The 12,279-nt window shown below is 57.3% G+C and overlaps 1 protein-coding gene across 1 annotated transcript in view; it reads left to right on the forward strand.

The window, feature by feature from the left end:
* The first annotated feature begins 800 nt into the window (after positions 1-800).
* Positions 801-12,279, forward strand: part of P2RY8 (P2Y receptor family member 8) — a 48,861-nt gene continuing 37,382 nt past the window's right edge. The window contains exon 1 of the mRNA XM_057719064.1: positions 801-1,020. The gene's annotated coding sequence lies outside the window, so the exon portion shown is untranslated. The remainder of the gene's footprint in view (positions 1,021-12,279) is intronic.

Genomic DNA, 12,279 nt, shown 5'->3' on the forward strand with positions numbered 1-12,279 from the left:
TGACTTCCTGGAACACAGTCTCTGAGGATCACCGCCCTCGTCCCCCCCTTCCGCGTGACCCCGGGCGGCAGAGCTGGACCTTGGTTCTGGGGTGCAGGGGCGGTCTCTCCAGAAGCTGGGTGGGCGGCGGGGGCGCATCTGGCCGTGCCTACCTCCTTCCCACCTGCGCACGTGCGCCCTGCGGTCCGCCCAGCTCCCTCTCTGCCCTCAAGGACGCGACCCCGGACAGCATGAACCCCGCCCCGCCCGGGGGGGACATAGACCAGGGGCACGGGCGTCCCCCAGGGCAGTGCCCCGGCGTGGGTCACCGGGCGGGTCACCTTCTGGCTGCAAGACCAAAAGAGGTCGCCAGGCACCCAGCTTTCGCCTGCAAGAGGAAGTCCGTTCGCGGAGCATATTTTTAAAACAGTTTTTACAAATAAAAATCCCAGGCTTTTTTTTTTTTTTTTTTTTTTTTTTTTTTTCCGTCTGGGAATCCACTGTCGGCCACCGCCCTCCGGCCCTGCCCGGTCTGCGGGCAGCAGAGCCTCCCGGGGAGGCAGGGTCTCCCCGCAGCCGCCTCCTGGGGACGGGACGAGCCCTGAGGTCCCGGCTCTGGGGGCCGGCACCCCGCCTCCGCCCCGGCAGGGCGCGCGCTGATAGGACGGAGACCGGAGGGCTTGGACGCCGGGAGCGAGCAGACACGCAGACGGTTACACAGGAAATTTCAAAACGGGTTTCCTCTCCACCTACCCCGAGTCTCCGCGGCCGCCGCCGGAGCCTGGGAGAGGGGACCTTGGAGGGTCTGCGTCCGGGGAGGGTGCAGCCGGCGCGCCACGCCCCGCGCGCACGGAGCCCGGGAGACCGCGAGGATGCTGGCCCGGGGGCCGCGCGCCGACACCCACCCCGGCTGCTTCGGGGGCAGCAGGACGCCGCTCCCTGGCACCAGGCTCTGAGGCACAGCTGCGGCTGCGTCTTCGCGTCCATCCCGGCGGGTCTACACCGCAGACGCGCGCGCTGCTGCATCCCCGGCCCCTGCAGGTGCGTTCAGGGCGTGGTCTGGAAGAGGGAGGGTCGCACAGGCTGAGAGCCTGGGAGGAAGGCTGCGTGCGTTCCCGTCTCCGGGGTGCAGACGGAACAGGAAAACTTCCAGAAAGTCACGCACGGGCACTTAGTGCGGAGATACTGGGAACACGCTCTCCTGGGCAACCTCCTTCAGGAACACTCACCTGCGCACAGGTGAGCGCTGAAGGTCGCCAGGCGCGAGCGGGGTGGGGTGCAAGCCCGGGAGGGTTCCGGCCGCTGGGGGCCCCCGTGAGACCTCAGATCAGCGCTCGGGCAGCGGCTCACCCAGATGCCCAGGTTCTTGGTGCATTTTATACACCGTTCCAGACGCACGAGTCTGGGGAGCAGGGGCGCCCCAAGTGCGTGCTGGCGGCTGTCCCGGGAGTTCCCACCCGTGGGAACCACTGTGCGCTTCGGGTCGCTCCTGGCAAAGAGGAATTAGCGTGTGGTTCTGCTTCCATACCGAGGAGGGGTTTTTTCTGCCCTCTGTCAGGTTGCAATATGTGCTTAGCGCGTGGGGTCCCAGGCGGGGCCCCGGGCAGGAGCCTGGAGGAACCGAGGCGGGGCGGGCCGCGTCCCCCACGGCCCACTGTAAGAAGCCCATTGGGTGGTTGGACTTGACGGGGTCACCCGGGACGGATGTGAACGCGCATTTTACTTTTAAGAGGCTTCCAGGCTGCAAGAATGGTGTTTTCATTTGGGGGGGGGGGGGCGTTGCCAAGGCCAGCGTTCGTGGAGGGAGAGGGGCGCACCCCCTGGACATTGCCCCCGGGTCCTGGTGACCCCCACCCTCCTCCAGGAGGAGGAACCACGTGGTGGGAAGAGTCAGGGGGACCCTCCTGACCGCGGCCCTGGCTTCTGAAGTATCCGCGCCCAGCCGCGCTGACCCAGGAGGGGGGCGGGGCAGGACCACCCTCTACAGGCTCATCTGGCATCCCCCCACCCGCACCCAGCGGAGGCCTGTGTTGTGCCCTCAGGGACAGGGGAGTGATGTGCTGGTGCTGGTGCGGCTTCTCACGCAGCCCTGCGCGTCCTGGGGGGCGTGACCACCGCAGGCAGGGGACAGGGCCTCCCGCCCACAGCCCCGGCTCTGTCCCCCCCGGCAGCAGGCTGGGCGGCCCCACGCTGCCCAGGCCCCCCGGGGGATGCCCCACGCCGGCCACAGACCCCCCCCGGGATCAACGCCCCGTCCTGGGGAGCGGTGACCTGGCCAGGGAGCCCTCAGAGGGGCTGCAGGCTAGGCTCCCGCAGAACGTCCCCCGGGGGCAGCGCCGGGAACCCCCAGGGAGAATTCTGCAGCCCTGTCCACACCCCCCTGGCTGGACAGATGGACACGTGAATTCAGGGTCTGCCTTCTTGCAGGGAAAGCCATGTTGTGGAAGGCAGCTGGTGACTGGGTTTGCTTTGGCGCAGCGCAGGGAACCTGGGGGGTCATGTTGGTGCTAGGACCGCGGTGGCGGTGGGGGGTTACGTACGTGCTGTGACCTCAGGAGGTCACGTGTGTGCCGGGACCTTGTGGGGCCACGTCTGTCCGGGGACCTGGGAAGAGTGTGTATCTGCTGTGACCTGGGGGCGGGGCACGTGTGTGCCGGGACCTCGGGGAGCTGTGTCCGGGCTGGGACCGGGGGCCACGTCAGGGTGGGGGTCCAGGTGAGGGAGTGGCATCTGCCGTTTTGTGCGTGTTTTCCTGCTGGGGGGGGAGGTGGGGGGAACGGCCAGGACTGAGGACGAGAAGCTGGCTCTCCCCTCCCAGGCTCCTGGGCAAAAGGAGGTCAAAGGGCCAGAGCAAGTGCGTCAGGTGGACGGGCGCCGTGAGCCAGCACTGCGTGTGCGCCAGCTGTATACACCAACGCACGCCCTGCCCATGGACCATCCCCTCCAATCCTAACCTCACCATCATCATCTCCACGTCCCAGGTGGGGAAACTGAGGCTGGAACTCGGCCAAGCACAGAGCACCGCTGAGGGGCTGGATAGGAAAGAGACCGACCTTTGCCCTCCTGGGCCCTCCTATAACTCGACGTCCAGCGCTGGTGGTGGACAGGGCAGCCTGTGCCCGGCGTGGCGCTCAGCACTTCCAGGGAGTAGAAAGACCACACAGTGAGATGCAGGCCACGAGGGTTCAGGATGGGCAGGAACCCAGGAGGGCTTCCTGGAAGAGGTGGCATTTGCAGCAGCCGAGTGGGACAGCCGGGAGAGCAGAGTCATGGCAGAAGGGACATCGTGAATGAGATCAGGGGTGGGGATGGGGTGTGTATTCTGGGTAGAGGGAGGCTTGGGGTGCACGGGATGGAATGGTCCAAGGCTGGCTTGGAAAAACCGTGGAATCTTCCAGCATGGCTGCTATACTGGACTGCACGTTGGACAGAGATCTGGGTGGGGCCATGGGGCTGGGAAAGGGTGTGAATGGGGTCGGCGGTGCCCTGCACGGAAAACAGAGTAGGGGTGGAAACTGTGGCTCGCTGACCGATGGGAGGTGCTGGCTGAAGTGGCTCATGGCTGGGGGCAGGGCGGTGTGGCCAAGGCAGGGCAGACAGGTGGGCCGGGCTGTGTGTTTGCAGGCGGTGCTGGCCTGAACCCCAGGGAGGCTCATGAAAGGGCAGGGGGCTGAGAGTGTGGACCCTGCGCTTGGAGTAGTCATGGGGGGGCTGGGCGTTGTCTATGGGGAGGGTGCGGCGTGAGCATGGAACCCCTGACGGACGAAGGTGGTGCGGGAAGAGAGGGGCGGGGGGGTGTCTCGGGGCAGAATCAAGGGTCAGGTGCACAGGGTCAGGGCTGGCCTCTCTGATGTGGCACGAGTGACACTCGGGCTGGGTGGTCCTGTCGTGCCCTGGAGGTGGGCAGCGGCCTCCCCAGTCTCCCCCCATCAGGTGGCAGCAGCTCCCTCTCCCCTAACCAGGAGCATCCCCAGACGTTGTCCGATGTCCCCGTGTGGCATGGCAAAGTCGTCCTGGTCACTAACCACTGATAGGTGAATGATAGATAGATAGATAGATAGATAGATAGATAGATAGATAGATGACAGGTAAATAGATACATTAGGTGATAGATAAGTAGACAGATGATTGATTCACAGACAGATAGATACCTTGACATGATTGATGGATACACAGATGAGTAGAAGGTAGGAAGATAAATAGATTATTAATAAATTAGGTAGATGACAGATAATTGATAGATGACAGACAGATTGACAGCTGATGGATAGATAGACAAGCAGGTGATTTTTTGATTCGCAGATAGATACAGAGATAATAAATGATAGGTACATAGATGACAGATTGACAGATGGATAGAGAGATATATGATAGATACAGATAGACAGATAGATATAGATAGATACATATGTAATAGAGAAATATAGGTAGATGATAGATGGATAAATAGATGATAGTTTGATCGACTGGTAGATAACAGATGGATAGATAGATAGATGGTAGACAGTAGATAGATGATAGATGATGGATGGATAGATAGATGGATAGATGGATAGAAGGATGGATGGATGGATGAATGGATAGATAGATAGATAGACATGATAGATATAGTTACAGACAGATGATAGATAAATACATACAAGGCTCTCAAGTCGTACTACTGGCATTTCAGACGCGATGATTTTCGGGGCACCCTGTGCACTGTAGAGTATTAAACAGGATCCCTGGTCTCCATCCACCAGATGTCACTAGCAGCATCCCCACAAATTATGACGCCCCCAAACTGTCCCCAGACATCATCAAATGTCCTTCAGGGGGCAGAACTGGCCCCAGTTCAGGACGACAGGGGAAAACACAAAAGCGTGGAGAGACAGTGCTGCCAGAGGGCTGGGAGGAGAACCAGGGCCATGCCCCATCCCCTGGGTCTCAGGGAAAGAACCAGGCTGGGTCAGGGCATCCTGGACCACTTTCCCCCACGTCTCAATCTTAGCTGCGTGCTCCTGTTGCTATAATATAATTAAAGTTTGAAAGCCCCTGTGGTAGGTCCAGAGATGAAGTGTATAGAATAAACAAACATCCCTCAGGCAGGCCACGTCCCAGGGAACGGGCCAGGATTTAATCCCCACCGTGCACACACAAAGGGCCCGGTGTGAGGGTGTGTCATCCCCATAGCCTAGGATTATCCGCCCAAGAATCAAACATGGGCCGCAACAAGTAGCGTTTTTCCTGACAAAACGGGAACAGTAGGAAGACTCTTTTGTAATCACCCATGCTATAAAAGGAACAGAGGAACTGGGGGGATTAGGAGACACAGCGCCCGGCGGCCTGGGCACTCACTGCTGCACATGTGACCCATCTGTCAGGATGTGCAGGCTCCTCCAAGCACCCTGCCGCTGGAGGGTCTCCAGGGGTTACGTCACATGCACATGTGCCCGGGGTGGAGTGGGCAAGGCCATCCCTGCGCTCGGGACAGGGGCTGACCAGCAGGTACGCACGTGGGGTAGGATCAGAGATACCTCCTCAGGCGCAGCCACAGGGAAAAAATGGGTGGGGTGCCTGCATGAGCTGTGACCTTGTAGATGAGGGGCCAGAAAAAGTCAGCATGGGCTCAGTTACCGTTTGTTGGATGATGGATGGGTGGGTGGGTGGATGGATGGATGGATAGATGGATGGATGGATGGATGGATGGATGTGTGGATGGATGGATAGATGGATGGCTGGTTGGATAGCTGGCTGGCTGGCTGGCTGGATGGGTGGATGGGTGGATGGATGGATGGGTGGGTGGATGGATAAATGGATGGATGGGTGGGTGGATGGATGGATGGATGGATGTGTGGATGGATGGATAGATGGATGGCTGGTTGGATAGCTGGCTGGCTGGCTGGCTGGATGGGTGGATGGATGGGTGGATGGTTGGGTGAGTGAGTGGACAGATGGATAGGTGGATGAATGGATGACAAATGGAAGGATGAGTGGGCAGTAGTTGGATGGATGGATGGATGGATGGATGGTGAATGAATGGACAGAAAAAAATAGGAGAGGAAGCTGGTTCCCAGGGAATTCCCCTGAATTACTTTCTTGGGGCAGCCGTAACAAATTACCACAAACTGTGTGGCTTAAAACAACATAATTTTATCCTCTCACATTCTGGAGGCCGGAACTCCAAGATCAAGGTTTCTGCAGGGCTGTGTTCCCTCTGAAGGTCCCAGGGTAGGATCCTTCCTGCCTCTTCCAACCTCTGGAAGCTCCAGGTGTCCCCAGGCTTGTGGCCACATCCCTCCAATCTCTGCCTCTGCCTTCCCACAGCCTTCTTCTGTCTGTGTGTTTCTGTGTCTCCCTGTGCATCTTCACTTCTTACAAGGACACCAGTCACACTGGATCAGAACCCACCTTAATTGACTCAAACATCTTCGAAGACCCTATTTCCAAATAAGGCCACGTTCTCAGGTACCGGGCTTCAGTACCCCTCCAACAAATTCTCCACGACACCCTGCGCTCTTGATCCTAACCAGGGGAGGAGAGGGGGTGCGTCGGATGGGCGTAGAGCTGGGGCCCTGCTCAGATGCTCCCCCCCACCCCGAGTCCCTCACTGGTTCAAGGACCCTCGCTGCAGAGCAGAAGGGCAAACTCCACAAGAATAGTATCAGCCTCATAGGGTCATTTTGAAGACTGAGTAAGAGCCATCTGGCTGTCCAACGCTGGTGCCAAGTCCCTGAGAGATGTCATTCTCCTCGGGGGGGTCCACCCCAAACCAGGCGGGATTCCCAGCAGGGCTGTTGCTGTGGGTGCTCGGAAGGAACCCTCACGATGTCCCTCAGAGGACATTGTCTACATCCCTTTATGCATGGGGAAACTGAGGCACCAAGCGGCTTCGCGGCCCTCTCAACGTCACGCAGCCAGGGGTCTGCACTGCCTGGTACCGTTAGAGCGATTATTGCTGTGATCATTGCTCCGTGCCTGGGGATTCCGAGCATTCTATCTGAGGACGGTATTTAACGCTCAAACACCCGTCCACGTGGGGGTGATGGAAGCCTTCTGGAACTAGGTAGGGCTGGTGTTTGCACCGCGTGGTCAAGGCACCAAATGCCACGGAATCATTCGCTTCGAAATGGTGCGTCGTATGTCCATTTAAAACAAGAGGGGACAAAAAGAACGGTCCGCTACGGTAGCCCCACTCTTACTTCCTCATCCCGGGCTATAAACTCTCTGTGCAGGACCGTTTGAGCCTCTCCGGCTCCGGCAGGTTCTGAGTCACACTCACAGGAAGCCGGCGAAGGGGCGTTGCTGAGGTCCCCACCACGAGGTGCCTGTCCCCGGCCACGGCCACGGCTGGCTGGTTTCCTTCACCGAGCTCGGCTCCCTTCTAAATAAACACGGCCGTTGCCGTTTCTAAACAATCATGCAAATGATGGATGGCCAGGTTTCTGCACGTGGGGCTTTTGTGCAGCCCGAGGCAGGGCGTGGCTTTGAGTCCCGGGTCCTGAGGTGCCTTGCAACCCGGTTCCGTGCTGGCCGCTCTGTAAAAAGATTCATCTGGGTCCACCTCGACGTTGGTTAACAGGGACCGTGCGAGAGAGATGATGGGGTAGCGGAAAGGATACTGGGGACCAGAGACACTGTTGAGGACAGGAAGAGGAGACGAAGGGACCTGGAAGATTACTGAGGAGCAGAGGAAAGATTGATGAGCAGAGAGAGTATTGGGGACCAGAAGCTACTGAGGAATCAGAAAGATTATTGGGGGACCAGAGAAAATATTGGGGAATCAGAGAGAATACTGGGGACCAGAGATTATTGTGGGGCCAAAGAAAATATCGGGGGCCTGGGATATTATTGGGGGACCAGAGATATTATCGGGGGACCAGGGACTTTGGGGACCAGAGAGATTATTGGGGGACCAGAGAGATTATTGAAGGACCAAAGAAAATATTGGGGACCCAGGATATTATTGGGGGATGAGGGACTTTGGGGGACCAGAGAAAATATCAGAGACCACAGATATTTGGGGGACCAAGGACTTTGGGGACCAGAGAGATTATTGAGGGACCAGAGAGAACATTAGGCACCAGAAAGATTATCGGGGGGCAAGAGAGATGACTGCGGACACATTGCGAACATTTTGGCCTCATTCTGTACCACGGTGGGGGGGGGGTCTCACCTGGGTCCCCGTGATGGCAGAGCACACTTTTCCCAAGCACGTGAACAGGCCACGCGTGTGCAGAGCAGCCCCAGCTCGGAGGATCTGATCTCTGCCCAAACCCAGCACACGCATCAGCCGCAGATCCTCTTTTTCCACCAAAAGTGGTTTCCATTTTGCTCAGAGTGTCAGAAAGCTTCCTTCGTGCCACGTCCTTGGTCCTCAGACGCCGGGGTGGGGAGGAGGGCGGGGGAGCGTCGGCGCCAGGCCACGTGCCGGGGCTTCCCGTAGGGGTGGGGCCGGGGCCGGGGGCTTCTCCGCGTGAGGGCTGACACCCGCGTGGTGTGCACAGCTTGTCCCCCGAGGTCCCCGCCTCCCCCGATGTCCACGCCCACCAAGCACAAGCCAGCCCCCAGTCAACAAACACCACCATGCTCACCTGTCCACCAGGTGTGCCCGGAGCTCCCTGCCCCGTCTCCCGCCGCTCACCTGGCACCGGCCCAGAGTCTCCACACCGTCCCCTTACGGCCCAGGTGTTGGGTGCGGGGTGACCAGCCGTCTTGATTTGCCCGTGAAGCCGGAAGCTCCAGGGGGGCAGAGCTATGGGAGCTAAAACGGACAGTCCTGAGAAATGGAAATAATCTGTCACCCTGGTGGAGGGGGTTGACGGATGTCCCCAAACACAGGTCCACGTCCTGACCCCTAGAACCCAGGAATGGGACCTTATTTGGACAAAGGGTCTCTGCAGATGTGATGAAGGGAAGGGTCTGAGAGGAGGTCCTCCTGGATGAGGGGGGCCCTACATCCCATGACAGGGTCCTTCTAAGACACAGAAGAGGAGACACAGACACAGAGGAGAAGCCCCATGAAGACGGAGGCAGAGACGGGAGGAAGGCGGCCACCAGCCCAGGGACGCCTGGAGCCCCCAGACGCTGGGAGAGGTGGGAGGGACCCTCCCCTGGAGCCTCTGGAGGGAGGTAGTTTGGGGTCACTTGCTACAGCAGCCCCAGGACACTCATATTCTAGACTGTCTCCTGAATGGCAGACCTACAGGCCCTGTGACCACCGAGCCTCCAGGAGCCTCCTGTTGATCTCACTCTTTGATCAGCTGTGATGGGCCCTGGGCGAGGGTCCGGGAGGAAAGCTGGAGCAGAAGAGCAGCCCTGGAGTTCTTGGGTGGCCTTGGGAGGGTTACTGCAGCTCCCTGCCTCAGTTTCCTCTGTGCGGCATGGTCTTGGATCTTTCTGCAGTTGCTCCTGGCCCCGCTGTCCTACTCTCAGCCCCAACTGCAGTGACCGCAGACTGACCACGAGGACCCCACACCATCTGGGGGCTGTAGGGAAGATGGGACCACCAGCCACTCCTGCCCTCCCTCCCAGGACCGCCTGGCCACAGTCAAGGTGACCTACACAGGGGATGTATCTAACTGCAGCTCGTGGACGCCACACAGGAACACGACCCCGTAGACTGACCGTCCGCGACACTGAGGGACACTGCGGCCTCCTCACGTTTCAGGGAATCGCCGATAGTATTGTTGCGGAAAATCAGTCTGTTGTATCGAAACCTGCGAATTATGACTGAGGCCAGCTTTCTTGTCCTAGCACTGTGCACATTTGGGGCCACATAGTGGTCTGATGTGGGGCATCCTGTGCACGGCGGGGTGTGGAGAATTGTCCCTGGTCTCCACCCACAGCCATCGACAAGTGTTCTTCTGGGTGGCCATATGAACCAGTGTGATATACATAGATAGATAGATAGATGATCGATAGATGATAGATAGATAGATGATAGATGATCAATAGATGATAGATTGATAGATGATAGATCAATAGATATGGATGGATAGATGGATGAATAAATGGATGGATGGATGCGTCAAGAGAGAGAGATGATGGATAGATATATAGATACATAGATATGGATGGATGGACAGATAGACAAATGGATGAAAAGACAGATGGGTAGACGGATGGATAGATTATATATAGAGAGATAAAGGATAGATGATAGATGATAGATAGATATAGATAGATAAATGGATGGATGGATGGTTAGATAGATAAATTGATACATGATTTTTAGATATATATACATAAATAGGTAATATGTAGATAATAGATGAGGTAGATGATAGATAGATACATAGCTAGATAGATGATAGATAGATAGATGATAGATGACAGATAGATGATAGATAGATGATAGGTAGATAGATAGATAGATAGATAGATAGATAGATAGATAGATAGATAGATATAGATGATAGACAGATAGATAGGAATAGTAAGAGAGAGACACTCGTGGATTGACCAGAGGTTCTCAGCCTCAGCACTACTGACTTGGGGGCTGTGTGCCTCTCGGCTGTGGGGCGTCCTGTGCACGGTGGGGTGTGGAGCAGCGTCCCTGGTCTCCGCCCACCAGGTGCTGGTAGGACCCCCCCCCCATGTGTAACAACCAGAAACAGCTCCAAACATTGCCCAGTGTCCCCTGGGGGGGCCCGATTGCCCCTGGCAGAAAACCCTTGACCGACACTCAGCCTGGTTAAAGGATTAGCTGCATCTAATTAATGCAACTAATATTAGCTGCATCTCATGGGATGACCACCCCCCGTCAGGGATGCCAGGGCTTCTAACATTGACTGGAAAATCAGCGCTTCTTGTATCGGATCCAATCTACTTTGACCGTGACCAGCCCTCGGTTCTTCCCCTAAACCCACAGGGTGTCTGCCCGGGGCTCCGTCATGAGACTGAGTCAGGGGCTCACCCCGGCCCCGTGTGAAGCCGTGGAGGTGGGAGGTGAGGACCACCGGGCCACCTCTCGCATGACGACATGAGCCAGGCACGGTGCGGCCCCGCCGTGAACAGGTGTGTGTGCGGAGGGGCTCCGCGTGGCTTTACATCTTCCACGCAGATCTTGACATATCCCCAGCTGTGTGTCTGACCACGGCCGCCCCGTGACCTAATGACTTAACCTCAATTTCCTCTTCTGTCAAAGAAGAAAAACACCGCTTTCTCATCGCAAGGATGCCGTGATAATCAACGAGCTTCCGTCGATATAAAAACTCCACCCGTGGAAGGTGTCCACCCACGAAAAGAGTCCGCTGGCTCTTGATGGAGCGTTCTCGGCTCCTCCGAACCTTGGTTTAGCAATGCATGTGATGGGTATGTCGGTGCTCCTTGGTCTTGAAGGTTATCTGTACCTCCATCACAGGACTCGTGGGAAATTAGGCAACGTTGACTAGTAGCTCGATGGCGATTTTCTGGTACGAAGCTCGGTGGGGTCTCAGCATTGGCCCATGAGCTATCGGCCTGTAGGTGGTAGACGTAAGATCCTGCGACTTCTCACCCTTCATGATCGCGGGATGGCCTCTTGGATATTCCCAGCACCCCCGTCCAGGATAACTGCCCCCAACTCCCCACTTTCTAGGCCCCCCTGGCTCTGCTCAGAGGCAGGTGGTAGGCTGTGTGTGAGAACAGGTCTCCTGTAGCCTTGTGATGGCAGGACAGGGTTTCTTGGATGCGCATGGCCTCTGATTCAAACCTTCCCCAGGACAGATCTTGGCTTTGCCTGGTTCCTGGGGCCCCTGAGTCTGTGATACGTGCAGAAAAGCAGCATCTTTTGGTCAGCTTATCCCTTCTGCTGCCCTGATTCACGCCATTGCGCTGGTTCTGCCGCGGACTGAGAGTCTCGTCATCCATGTTCTGGGGGCGTGGCGGGAGGGTCGCGTGGCGGGAGGGTCACGTGGTGGCTCTGGTGCGAGATGGGAGCGGTCTCTGGAAGGCGGGGGTCTCAGACATCAGAGAGAGAAACGTGTTCGCCCTCTGCACTGGGGGGAATCAGGAACGTCACCCAGGGTCTCGCTTCTCTGAAAATTCAGGTAGAAGTCAGGGTTCTCCAAACAGACAGACTCAGGTGGTTCATTTTACCTGCCAAGTCGATGGGCCAGGAGGTGCCCAGATATTCACTTAAATGTTATTCCAGGTTTGTCTGCGAGGGTGTCTCTGGATGAGATGAGCATTTGAATCAATGGACTGAGGAAAGCAGATCACCCTCCCCAGGGTGGGTGGCCCACGTCCCATCCTCCAATCTACTGGGGACTTGAATAGCATGAAAGGTAAGGAAGAAGGAGCTCTCTCTACCTGACCTGGACTTCGGTCTGAACAGGA

This window comes from Hippopotamus amphibius, chromosome X, assembly GCF_030028045.1.
Source record: "Hippopotamus amphibius kiboko isolate mHipAmp2 chromosome X, mHipAmp2.hap2, whole genome shotgun sequence".
NCBI lineage: Eukaryota > Metazoa > Chordata > Mammalia > Artiodactyla > Hippopotamidae > Hippopotamus > Hippopotamus amphibius.